The sequence below is a fragment of the Pan troglodytes genome, chromosome 9 (genome assembly GCF_028858775.2).
Source record: "Pan troglodytes isolate AG18354 chromosome 9, NHGRI_mPanTro3-v2.0_pri, whole genome shotgun sequence".
NCBI lineage: Eukaryota > Metazoa > Chordata > Mammalia > Primates > Hominidae > Pan > Pan troglodytes.
The window spans coordinates 48,822,164-48,836,054 of record NC_072407.2 but is presented as its reverse complement, the minus strand read 5'-3'; the positions used below and the strand labels follow the sequence as shown (position 1 = coordinate 48,836,054).

General features: G+C 48.9%; 1 protein-coding gene across 6 annotated transcripts in view; it reads right to left on the bottom strand.

Moving 5' to 3' along the window:
* TSPAN18 (tetraspanin 18) overlaps positions 1 to 13,891 on the bottom strand; it is a 205,648-nt gene that overhangs the window by 109,762 nt on the left and 81,995 nt on the right. The window contains exon 3 of one of the 6 annotated variants that reach the window (XM_016920716.4): positions 4,986 to 5,150. The exons of the other annotated variants lie outside the window; for them this stretch is intronic. The gene's annotated coding sequence lies outside the window, so the exon portion shown is untranslated. The remainder of the gene's footprint in view (positions 1 to 4,985; positions 5,151 to 13,891) is intronic. 6 annotated transcript variants of the gene reach the window in all.

The following is a 13,891-nucleotide window of genomic DNA, read 5'->3' as shown; positions in this document are numbered from 1 at the left end:
GCCTCCTTTGCACCTATGTGGTCATGTGACTCAATCTCACCAATGATAGTGGAAGTGACGCCTCACCAATGATAGTGGAAGTGACTTGGGCGTCACTTCCACTATCATTGGTGAGAATGTGATGAGAAAATAAGTGAGCCCTCTTTACTCCTTCCTTCTTCCATAATGACCTTGGAAGCCACATGTTGAAAATGGAAGAAACCTGGGACCCAAAATACTGTGTGGACAGCCACCCACCACTTTCACTGAATTGTTGCTGAGTGAGAAATTAATGTGTATTGTATTAAGCCACTGAGATTCTGGGTTTACCCCTTGCAGCATCTGGCACTGCCTTAACCCATTACTAGCAGTTTTGGTTCTCAGTTATTACCAATCATCTTACCCACAACCATTCTTGAAAGTGTTAAGAAAGACCCCCATATCAAAGTTCATTTAAATTGGGAACTATTTACTGAATGCCTCCTATCCCTGGCCCTGTCTCATCGACACACAGAAGTTCTCTAATGTCCCTATCCCTGTACCCCCACCCCACCTTTCCTGCCTGTCACAGCCAGGCCTCTCGAAGGAATTGGCTATACCTCCTGTTGCCATTTCTCTATCTTCTATTCACATCTCAACTCCTCCAGTCTGGCCTTCACCCCCAGCCATCCTCAGAAGCAGACCCAGCCAAGGTCACCCTTCCTCCACGACAGTCGAGATTGCAGTTCTGATATTCTGGAACCTCAGCTCTTGTACAAATGGCCCCACCTTTCAGGAGCACAGCCAAGCTGACCACACAACCTGTCCACAGACCTGATTCCTCGTGACTCTTTCTACTACCTTGAGGGATCATTTAGTTAGTTTCTGTAAATTTATGCAGAAACCCAGTGTGTGCTAGACAATGTTGTAGTCAGCCATATAGAAGAGGAAGAGGAGGTAAAGAAGAAACCATCCCTGACCTTGAATGGCTTTCAGTCCAAGTAGGGTCAAGTATATCCCCATTCTTCAGATGAGAAAACTCAGGCTCAGAAAAACTAAGTGTCTAAAATAACATAGCTGATGAGTGTCATCTCACCCACTGACCCCACAGAGAAATTATCTGAGAAAAATAATGAAGATGATGTACTTCAAGAGAGGCCAGAACCTTAATATGCACTTAACTAATCATCCCAATATGGGTACAAAGAAACAGAACAATCGCAGGTTCATCTTTTCTTCTTCCTGATTCTACTGTTTGTAATGTTCTAATTAAAAGTCAACCACTCTCAATAATCCCCAGTGAGACCCAAGGAAATGTCTTGGCCCTAATTTTAGCCCCGTGAGAAACAGTCCAATATCCTATTAGATAAAATTATTTGACCTTAAAAAGGACTACATCCCCTCTCTGTGCTTCAGTTTCCCATGTGTACACTGAGGAGTGTAGAGTTAAACTTGATGATCTCTCGGGCTTATTGCAATGTTCGATGTCTGTGATTTTAGCATGTTGCCACTTGTTAATCAGACACTGGCAGCCGCCTCATCTATCTTTCTGCACCCTAAAAGTTAACATTTTATTGAGTGCCTCTCTGGTGTATCACAAGAACCAACTCATTGTATTAGTCCATATGTATTGCTCTGGAGGAATACCTGAGACTGGGTAATTGATTTAAAAAAGAGGTTTACTTGGCTCATTGTTCTACAGGCTGTACAAGCATGGCACAGCATCTGCCTGGCTTCTGGTGAACCCCCAGGAAGATTTTACTCATGGCAGAAGGTGAAGGGGGAGCAGGCATGTCACATGGCAAGAGAGGGAGCAAGAGAGAAGCTATGCTCCTTTAAACACCTGCTCTTGCATGAACTAATAAAGCAATAATTTACTCATTATTGCAGGGAGGGCACTAAACCATTCATGACATAAAGGATCCACCCCCATGAGCCAAACACCTTCCACTCCACCCCACCTCCAACACTGGGGGTCAAATTTCAACACGAGATTGGGGGCGGGGGGACAAATATCCAAACCATATCACTCATGTATCTTTCATGACAACCTAGGAAAGTATCATTTTATGGATGAGGATCCCAAGGCTTAGGAAGTTTAAGGAACTTGCCCAAAAATGCACAGCAAGTGGCCAAAACAGGATTCAATCACAAACAGTCTAGCTCTCAAGTGCCACGTGGCACCTCCCACAGTCTCATCTATTGCAAAAAGCTCTGTCCATAGCTTCTGAGAAGTGGACAGTGCACCATATGACCCTGTCCATTTGCCACAGATGACTGGACCAGGGAGGACACCTGTGCCCAGAGCAGTCCACCCCTTGACCATTAGCAACAGAAGGCATGGCTGGGTGTGGAAGGCCCCACCTAACAGCAGGAGGCATTCAGGTTTGCATAGGGAGGCTCCTAGGGCTCTGGCCAGTTGGCTATGAGAAACTTAACTGAAACCCATGAGAATGTGTGGCGCAGGCACCAGTTGGGTCAAGGTTATCATGAGTGAGTAGAACACGCTAGTGAAAGCACAGAGAGCATGGGCCACCCTGAAGGAGCCTGGCCAGAGATAGAATTCTTCCATTTGCTGGTCGCAGGGGCTCAGAGGTGTCCCAGTTTTGCCCCTTGGATTTCCTTAAGCCCTGACTATACCTTGACAGCAACCCTCCTTGGCCGGTGCTAGTGCAGATGGTTCTCTGTGTCCTTAGTCCCAGGGAGCTTTCAGAAACCAAAACTTTTGAGCAAATCAACTCCCTTTCCCCTTGCCAGACACCTTTGCCTGGATCTGTCTGTACCTTTACAAAACCAACAGAAGGTAATAAGTAATAAGTAAGCCATTGGCTCAGGCTCTGGACTTTTCTGTAATATAGAGATTTTTGCTGTCACAATATTTATTGTAATAGGATTTGACAGAGCACTGGCATGAGAAACAGTATGCATAAAGAAAAAAAAAGGAAAGGAAAGAGGAAAAAAAAAAGCCTTCCAAGCTCAAGAAAATGGAAAAAGCAGAGTGCATAAGAGAGGGGAGAAAAGTCAATTAAATCATGATAATTACTTCCGCTGCCGTGCCCAAGAGCAGCATGAGCGTCTATTAATTAGGAGTTCCATGTTGACTGTGCCGTTTGACTTCAACGAGGCTGCCAGTGTGCACCATAATAACATTCTCCTGGAGAGCAAATGTGTGAAAATATTTTCACCCTGACAATTAGCAGTTTTAAAGAACCCGACACACACGCACATGCGCACAGTCCACCTCCCTTCCCAACATACACACAGAGCAAGTTCCCTGGGCGCCTGCGATTAGCCTGAAATGCAGCCGTTTCTGCTGTCCCCAATATCTATTCCCCAGAAGTCAAGTTTCCCAACTCCAGTCCCTATAATTACCAGCTCCTCTCATTAGCACTCAGCAGCTTGCGTGGGTGCAAATTCCCAGCCAGGGGCACAGAGCAGGAGCCTGGAGGCGGCAGCAATCCCTGGCCAAAGGCAAGATGGGGCCAAACCACTCCAGAGAAGAGCCCGCCTGAAGGCAGCCTTGACAGAAGGGGGCTCAGAGCAGCCTGACTCCTTCCCCAGATCCAGCTCCACATCCGCACACCAGGCGCGTCCGTGGCTTAGATTCCAGGGAATGTTCTAAACAATCCATGAAACTGGGACCTGGGGAGACAGGCAAATGGCCAGGCTGTTTACTCAGGAGGGTTCTGTCTGGCCCAACCCTGGACTACCAGGGTTGGGAGGGACGTAAGAGATCACCTAGGCCATTTGGCAAATGGGGAAATAGGTTCAGGGAAGTCAGGCCACGTGCTGTTAGTGGCAGGACCAGAACTCAGGCCTAGGCCCCTTGAGCCCCAGCCAGGACTCCCCCCTTCTATGACAGGCTCATCTAGGACATGTTATATCATATATTATTCTTTCAATATAATAACCATTGCTATGTAGGGCCTGGCACATGAGCGGTCAATACATAACTGTTCACTTCTTCCTCCCTTTCCTTGCAAGGATAACAGTCAGACATTGACTACTGTGTTTCCCAGCCCTGGGGGATTGGAGATGTGGGGATAGGGCAGGCAGGCAGAGGGGAATGGGGGATGCTCTAGCTCTTCCCGGAGTGAAGTGGGCACACAGGAGAGAAGCCAGGAGTCAGGTCTCTGACAAATGCAGGACGCTGGGCCACCTGTTCATCTGCCCTGATCAGCTGGAAACAGAGAACCCAGGCAAGGACACAGGATCGGGCCCCTGCTGATGCTCTCTGGACAGCTGGGGTGCTGAGCCAGGAAATCCTCTGGCCCTCTGGCCCCAGGCTCTCCATTGCTTCAGAGCTGGGGACAGAGGAAGGTGAGGGTCAGGGCCCTGGGAGGGCTGCGTCCTGGAGGATGTATAGAAATAGCATCCCCTGCCCAGGGAGGGCTGCACGGGCAGGGCCGTGGAGGGAAATGGGCTTTCCTGCCATTCACCGTCAGTTCTGCACCAGCCAAGTTAAACAACAGGGACTTGCCCACATCACCCACCTAGCCATTTGCAAAATTGGGATATCCTGACTTGCAGGCCAGTGCTCCCTGCTCTCCTAACTTAACACAGGCTTAAAGGCTAATGGGAACAGATATTAGCAATCAACATGGAAAAAATCAGAACTCTGCAGATCCCTACCCCAGCCCCATTTCCTGGATAGGTGATCTCAGCTACAGGCCTCTCCTCTCCAGCCTCAGACCTTCCATTTACAAAGCAGGAATAATTTCAGTTCCCACTGAGGACTGTTGTCCAGCTGGATGAAATGAAACCACACTGGCAGAAGTGCCTGGACCACAGTGGTCAGGTGACCTGGGTGACTTCAGCTCCTGGAGCCTCATTTCCTGTCTGTGAAGTAGATGGGTTGGATACCATGTATTGTATCAAAGCCCTTCTGCACTTCGGTGGCATGTTGAATTAGGGTTCCCAAGTCTTCCCTCCCCATAAAACAATGAGTCACCCACATTCTTGCTATAGCCTCACATGGGTGGAGTGACTGTCCACCCCTTGAATTTGGCCCTGTCCACATGACTTACTTTGACCAATGGGATGTCAGAGCAGAGGCATGACTGTGCCCAAGGCTGGGAGGGTCTTCTTGGCCTCTGGTCAATTGCTGTGAGAAGAAAATCTCAGTAGCCACTGCCCCTTCAGCCTAAGTCGCAGCATAAACACACGTAGAGCTGACCACAGGGTCCAGGCAGCTGCTGGCCCAAGGAGGAAGAGAGACACAGAGAGCAGACATCAATACAACCTGCAGCCAAGCCTGGAGCCGAAAGCCTAGGGCCAGGCCAGCCCAGCCATGTGGCAGCTAGCCTACAGCCCTTGAGCTGAGAGTAAACGTTGGTTTCAGCCACTGAGCTTTGGAATCTTTTGTTATGTGGCATTACTTTGGTGATAACCAATATAAATCCCATTTTACTCTGAGAAAGAGGTTGAGTGACTTGCTCAAGCTCACAGTGAGGGCAGGCAGCAAAGCCAGAGCTGGAACCCAGGATGGCCCACCGTGCATGCCATCAGCTGCCTCTTCCGTGTGCTGATCTTGTGGTGTTCACAAGGGCATCCCCAAAGGGAAGCTAAGCAGGCCCCCAACCCTGCTCCTCGCCTCCAGCCTCACACTTCCCTGAGAGGAAGCCTTCATTCAAGTGGCCCCACCTCGCTAGCTCCAGTAGCTCACTGCACATGTGGCACCAAAGCCCAATTGGCCACAGGATTCCCTGACCGGAAAGTTGCCTCACCAGGGCCTGGCACTCTCCTGTACTGCTCTTCCTTGGCAGGGACAGAACAGAAGTGCAATGGAGGAAGAGGAGAGGCAGACAGCAGCTTGGAAAAGAAAGCTGCCAGGCTCCTCCTGCTCAGGAGGCACCATGGCCCACCTCCTTCCTGCACCCAGACAGCAGCAGCTTGGGAGCAGGTTCCCACAGGAAGTCTACACTCACTTGCATTTGGAGGCAGAACTCACTGGAGTCAGGCAGGCTCGGGGAAAGCAGGAGGACACGGGAGAAGCTACCAGTCAGCACCAGCTTCTCATCAACTCATTCCCCAAGCAATTCTCAGGGTGCAGTCTCTGAACACGTGTGGGCCCTCACCTGCCTTCAATCCCCATGTATGGAGAGAGGAGTTAAGATCCTCTCCCAGGGTTGCTGGGAGGACTGCATGGGTTATGAGCACCAGGGTCTGGTGTCAACACAGAGGCAGCATCACACATCAGCTGCTATTATTCTCTGATGTTCATCTGTGCCAGAGCACACATAGCACTCGATTCTGATGAACCAGAGGGGAAAAGACACAGATGCTGAAGCTGGTACAAGCACATGCATATCCAATGCAGTCTCTGGACAATTTCAGTTGCGGGTGACCCAGGAATGGCAAATGTGTGGCACACATGCAACTGCCTCCTGGTTCTCACCCATGGCAGACATCACTAATCGATTACAGTACTCTTTGCTGATCCACCTGGAAGGGAGCTCCGTGCACCTTTTCAGTCCAGTGCCTTGGCAGCTGCTATCATCGGTCTACGTTGGCGCTAACAATAAAAGTGATTTATCATCCCTTCTCCAGTCCAGCAGTCTTGTTCACAGACAAGAAACTAAGGCCCAGAGTGGGCAATAAACTTGCCCCAGGTCACACAGGAAGGCACGATAAGAGCTCAGGTTTTTATATTCTGGCGCTTTCCCCACTGCATTTGTGCTGCACACGGACACTGATTTTGTTTTCTGGATATATTGGGGAGAAGGCTCCGTGAGACTCCATCATCTGCTCTGCTCCCTCTGCCCAGCCACCCAGCCTCCTCTTGTGCCCTCATTGCCTTTACTGGTCTCTCGGCCCGGCACACTTCTCCTGATGACACATGGCTGGTGGGCTGTCAAGCTTGCTCTCAACTGCCCGCTCCTCCAAGAGAAGCTGCCCCTGCCCAGTGAGCTGAAGTCTCCCGCACCCTCCCTACTCCTCCATCATGCTCCATGAGCTCCTTTTATTTTGTGGGCACTCACCATGGCCTGAGTTTATCTAAGGCATGTATGTATTTATCATTATCACCATGGTATCCCTGGGGCCATTCTAGAACAATCCCCAGCACAGGGTAGGTGCTCAATACATAATTGTTGAGCAAGTAACCAAATCCCATCAGCCCTCAACTCCCCAGACCCCCCTTCACACACCACACACTCCAGGGACAAAAGAACACACCTCGGCTGGGCAGACCTCCAGACCACACACCCTAACCCTGAGGCTGCCCCCATCCGGCCCACAGTCCAGCCACCCCTGAGGAAGGGCTGATCAGCAGCAGAGCTGAAGAAGTCAGCCTTTGGCCTCTCCATTCTTAGTCATCTTCTGGGCGTGCACATGGGCTCATTTTGGTCCCTTGTTTCGACACAAGATGGATTGAGAAATGAGGAGAGAAATGCATCCAGCCCATGGATCACTCTAGTCTGTGCCTGGATCCATATGTCAAGGTAGAAGGCAGGTCCCAGTGGGGCCTGGAAGCCCCCAGGAGTGCCTGCCCTACATTACAGGTGGGAGCCTAGCTGCCTGCCTGCTGAGCCCTTCCTAGGCCCACAGTGAAGCCTCTGACTGGCTTCACCATCTGCCACTCTAATCTTCCCACTGCCATGCTCCCACGCCAAGCACCTTTCTATCTTGCCGTTTCCTCTGCCTGGAATGCTCTTCTGCCAGCTCTCTGCATAGTGAGATTCTTCTCATGGTTCAGGTCTTCTTTGCACAATATTCTCCCATCAGAGGGACACACCCAAGCAGCCCCCATTGTCACCCTTCCATCTTATCATATTTCATCATCTTTGCGTCACTTTTTACTCTCTGAAATTATCTTATGTACTTGCTTTCTTTAGTTTTAGCAGCCTGCTCTATCAGACTTTAAACCCAGTAGGCAGTACCTTGTAGGCCCTGTTCATAGCTTGTACTCCTGGTTGGCTGGTCTATTGTAGTGGCCACGCCATTTACCATTGATGAATGAATGGGTGGGTGGGTGGATGGATGGATGGATGGATGGATTCTACCACCAACTCCCTCTGGGACCCTCCTAGATGGTGTTTCTCTCTGAAGCCCCAGTATTAACTCAGGCTTGGTGCATAGCATGGCACAGACACAAAGTGTTGCTGAGTGAGTGCACTGTATTATTTTCAGGATCTCAGTTTTCACATCTGCAAAATGAGGCACTGGGACTAGTCAATGCTTTTCAAACCATGTGGCTGGAAACCTTCTGGAAGGGGTTCACACATCCTGCTCTGCTGCTGTGATTTTCAAATAAGCAAGTGAGAAAACTCAAGACAAGACAGTGAGTTTTCATGGAGCCACGTGTCTTCATTGTAAAGCCCAGTCCTTCCTATCTGGGGGATGGGAAGAGGGGCAAATATTCTTTCTTCCAAGAAATAATGGTGATAAGGGATGATTGTTATCTTAAAAAAAAAAATCCTTATTCTGCAACAGGAAGAGATTGGCAACCAGATGCAGATGTCAGTCCTGACTTTTTTAAAAAAATTATTGGTAAAGGAAATGAAGTCTGGGAACCTCCATTCTGGTTCTCTGCAGAGATGCCACAAACAATGAGGCATTTTCCACCAAACAATGAAGAATTAAACTGCCTGAGGACTCCTTTCTTGCTTTTGTCTGTTTTCTATTTGGGCTTTCCTTTGAAAAAGTGGCTTTGCTGCTTTATAAAGTTTGACGATCCCTGAAGGATCTATCTCCAAGGCCCCGTTCCCAGGATCTCTGCACCCTTGATTTTTATTTTTACATCTTGGCCCCTGCATTATGCAGGCTTTTCTCCAGGTCTGGGCATAGTTGGATCCCAAGGGTGCAGAGGACCCAGGAGGGCTCTGCCCTGCTCAGCCCTCTGTGATAGTCTGCCCTCTGGTCTATGCACTTCTTCCTGGGCCTCTCCAGGCAAGGTTTTGTGCATCTTGCAAAATAACAGCCTCTGAAATGTATTTTTGTCATGCATGCAGCTGGGACCCTGGCATTGATAGTGGTTGTACAATTCCCGTTTCTAACCTCATTCAGAGAGTCCAAGTGTCTTATTCAAGGTCACACAGCAAGGAGGGGCACAAAGCCAGTTCATAGAGGTCTTACTCCCAGCAGCGCCTGCTGAGCGGAAATTTCAAGAGCCCTTTGGCAGCCACTCCTGGACATGAGAAAGGGTAAGACTGTCTCCAATTCACTCACACTGTGCTCATAACCACCGTGTGCTGAGCACTTGAACTGTGCCAGGCACTTTATATACATCATTTTAACCCCACAAATGCAAGAAGTATCATGATTCCCACTTTCCCCCTCTGGAAACCAAGACTCAGAGAGGTTCCCTGACTTGCCGTGATCACACAGTGAAAACTAAGCCAGGATTTGGCCCATATCCACTCAAAGCACACCCTCTCCTTTGTGTCTGTCCTCATGCCGTGGCCTGTGGCTTCCTGCGCACAGGGCATGCAGATGGTCTTCCCCTGCTCAGGGTCATCTCTCCAGAAGCAGCCTGACCGGGTGCCTGGCCTGCAGGAGACAGAAGCGCCAGGCCGCTGAGGCCAGGAATGGACTGACAGTACTGGGAGAAATCAAGGCAGCCCATTCCCTGGGAGAGTGAGGAAGCTGGGCACAGAGAGACGGCCAGTAGGCTGCTGCAAGGTGAGGGTTATGGGTGGCCCCAGAAAGAGCAGGCCTGGTGTCGGGGAGCCACACACAGACACAGGGCTTTGCTCCCTCATTCAACACATGAAGCATTAATTTTTCTCAGGGCAAATAAGCAATAGTGCTCTGTGTGTTTATGTGTGTGTGTGTGTGTGTGTGTGTGTGTGTGTGTGTGTGTGTATACACTGGTCTGTCTTAACATTCCTAGGAACCCTAGGGACCCCAATGGTGCCAAAGCAGCATCACAGCCTGAGGGCAGCCCGTGGCACCCCCTCTCCCTCCCTCAGATACCCGCTTTGGCTAAGAATCCTGCAGCCTCTCTTTGAGCCCAGTAAAGCTATTTCATGAACCTGGTCTGTGCCTTAATGATCCCTGGCACCCTTTGGCGGTGGGGTCAGTGGATGGGCAATAGGAATGTTAGCCCCACCTTTTCCACTATTCATTCTCTAGGAACCAGATTAGGGAGTCTGTGAAGATGGGCCCCCATCAGAGTTTGCGCCACCTCCCCTGGGTTCCAGCAGCACGTGGTGCCCCCTCTATGAGTCTGTTTATGCGTCATCCCCACTGGACTGCCCTCCATGACAGCAGAGGATTCTTTTAGTTTAACTGCAACATCAGTTACACATCAGACACAAGAAGGTCCTACATCGTACACACAGCAGGAAGGAAGGAGGGAAAGGGCATAGTAACGACAATCACAGATCTGAGCCCTAATACGCACCAAGCACCTCGCTGAGCACATTACAAGCTAGCACTCATGTCATCACTCCTGTAACCCTATCAGGGAACTGAGGCCCAGAGAGGCTAAGTCATTTGCCCAAGGTCACACAGCCAGGAAGTGGCCAGGCTGGGTTTGGAACCCAGGCCTGCAGATCTACAAAGTGCATGCTCTTTGCCTTGGTTAGACCTGCCTGGCTGTACAGGACGGAGGATGCCCCCAGCTTGCAGGCCCACCTGGCAGAGACCTGGGAGGTAAGCGTGTTTGATTACTCATTGAGAGTGATGAAAGAAGGAAACCACAGGGCCTGTTTCCACCGAAGTCGACCACTAGCAACATATGGCATTGCCAGCCCTGCCCACTCACAGGGCTAACTGGGACAGCTGTCATCCCGGGGAATGAGCTGACCCTTCTGTTCTCCCCCTGGGGGTTCCTAATTTTACCAATAGCAGCCATCTTCATTAAGGAACTTGTCAGCACATCAAAATAGTGTTGTGATTAACTCCTTGAACAAATATTTGCAGAGCCCTGACTTTACACTCAGGGCTAAATGTTCTTTAAAAAGCATAAAACATAGGCCGGGTGCAGTGGCTCATGCCTGTAATCTCAGCACCTTGGGAGGCCAAGGCAGGTGGATCACCTGAGGTCAGGAGTTCGTGACCAACCTGGCCAACATGGTGAAACCCTATCTCTATCAAAAATACAAAAAAATTAGCCAGGTGTGGTGGCGGGCGCCTGTAATCCCAGCTTCTTGGGAGGCTGAGGCAGGAGAATCACTTGAACCCAGGAAGTGGAGGTTGCAGTGAGCCGAGATTGTGCCATTGCACTCCAGCCTGGGCAACAAGAGCGAGACTCCATCTCAAAAAAAAAACAAACAAACAAACAAAAAACAAAAAACCTAAAATGTGGTACATGTCATCAAGGAGTTTATCACTAGGAGACTAATTGTGCTTACATTTCTGATTCCCTTTCCAAGGCTAATTGTAGAGTGTGCCTTTCCCTCCCTCTCTCTTCTCACGTCCAGTGAATGGTGCTGAGTATCTAATGAAGGCAGTTAAAAACAAAACGAAACAAAACAAAACATCAGATTATGTGAATAAACATCAACAGAGGTGCAATCTCCCAGTTGGACAACAACTAGTGGAAAAACTGTGGCTACAGTATGAGAAGGCACAGGCAGGGGTGTGTGTGTGTGTGTGTGTGTGTGTGTGTGTGTTAAAACTCCAGTTATTGACTAGGGATATAAAAGAGTTTCAACTGTGTTTGTAGAAAAGGAAGCCTGCTATTGTTTGGGGATGAGACGGATATCAGCCAATTCTTTAATTAGAAATGCCTACTGGTTACATCATATTACGAAATGACAGTGTAACATGCTTCTGCCTGTTCTTTTAAAATATGAGGAAATCACTATATACTCAAAAGAATTGAAAACAGGTTGGGCATGGTGGCTCACACCTGTAATCCTAGCACTTTGAGAGGCCACGGCGGGCAGATCACTTGAGCCCAGGAGTTCGAGACTAGCCTGGGCAACATGGCAAAACCCCCTTCCTGCAAAAAAATAACAAAAAATTAGCTTGGTGTGGTGGCATGTGCCTGCAGTCCCAGCTACTTGGGAGGCTGAGGTGGGAGGATGGCTCCAGCCCAGGAGGAGGTTACAGTGAGCCATAAGCTGAGATCGAGTCACAGCACTCCAGCTTGGGTGACACAGTGAGACCCTGTCTCAAAAAAAAAGAAAAAAAGAAAAAAAATTGAAAACAGGTGCTCAAACATAGCAGTGCTGTTCACAACAGCCAAAAGATAGAAATAAATATTCATTAACAGATGAATGAGTAAGCAAATTATGGTATATACATACTATGGAATATTATTCAGCCACAAAAGGGAATGGAGTTCTGATACCCACTGCAACAGAAATGAACCATGAAAGCATGCTAAGAAGCCAGACACAAAAGGCCACATAGTGTATGACTCCATTTATATGAACTACCCAGAAGAGGTAAATCCATAGAGAAGGAAGAGGAATTGGTGGTTGCGAAGGGCTGAGGAAAGAGGAGGGTGGGGAGAAACTGCTTGATGGATAAGGGGTGATGGAAATGTTTTGGAACTTGACGGAGGTGGTGGCTACAGGACACTATGAATGAGCTGAATGCCACTGAATTGCACACTTTAAAATGCTTAATTGTATGTTATGTGCATTTCACCTCAATAAATGGTTTTTGGAAAAAGAAAAAAGATGCAAGAAAAGCCTGAGTTTTCTCAATGATATGAAGGCAAAAGGGTGATACGGGATGAAGGCACTGGTTTTTGAGCCAGAGCTCCAGGTCCGCTCTTGCTCCATCACTTCCTAACCCTATGACCTATGGTAATCATTTTTGTGCCGTTTCCTCCTCCATCAAATGGGGCCTTGCAGGGCTGCGTGAGGACCCAGTGGGTGCTAGATAAGAAAGTAATTTTGACAATATAAGATGCATTAAGCTAACATTTACTGAGCACCTATGGCCCAATCGCTGTGCTGAACACATTTCACTGTGCATCTCACTTATTCCCCATAACAAACCCATTTTACAGAAGTGGAACCTGAGGTTTAAAGAAAATCAGTGGTAGAGCCAGATCAGAAGCGCATGCTGCTCTCAGCCATGGTGCCAGCCTGCCTTGCCCATGGCATACTCACTACCATCATTCAGAAGAGCTATCACACCTCTTGAGATACACACTCCAAGCACCCACCCCCTCAAGATTCAGCAATGCACCTCAGCTCTGTACTAATGTTCAGCATCAAGCGAGAAGCTGGGTTATTCGGGCCCATGTCCTGACAGCCAGACGCATCTATGGACCTGTGGCTCTCTGCTTCTCAAATGGCTCCTTCCCAATTCCTGGGGAGCCACTGATGTGAATTTCCCTGAAAGTGAATTTCAGATTTGCATCCTTTCGTGACAAGAACCTGATTGCATAGTCTCCATGTGCCAGGTGCCATGCCGGGTCCTGGGGATGCAGAATGAAGAAGCTTGTGCCCCAGCTTCAGAGACCTCTCGGTGGAGATAAATGGGAAAATATATGAGTGCTCCCCAGTGTTAGAAACTCAGCAATGGACATCTGCACAGTGCATGATGGGTGTGTGTAAAGGAACTCCTGGGGAACTCAGAATGGCACAGTGTTAAGAAGGCAGACTCTGGTTCTATTCCTGCTTCCACCACAGATGGGCTGTGTGGCCGTGGGAAGTCACCTAACCTCTCTGTGCCTCAGTTGTAAAACAGTGTTCATTGTACCTGCATCAGTGAACAGTGTGTGAAGATTAATAATTTAGGACATGAGAAGTGTTTAGAACAAGGTCTGTCCCATGGTAGTTGCTATAGAATCAGTGTTAGCTCTTACGATTACCATGATTTCTGAGGGGGTGTAAGCCTGGAAAGGAGTCAAGGCACAAAGTTCAAGGATGACACCTGAGAACCGCAATAGACCCAAGTGCCAAACTAACACAGGCCTGTTTTCAAGCAAAGAGTCCATGTGGAAATGCAAATCTTATACGAATATGGATAATCAGCAGTTATCACAAACCACGGTGAGGGAGACGGAACCGAGATCTGTCCACAA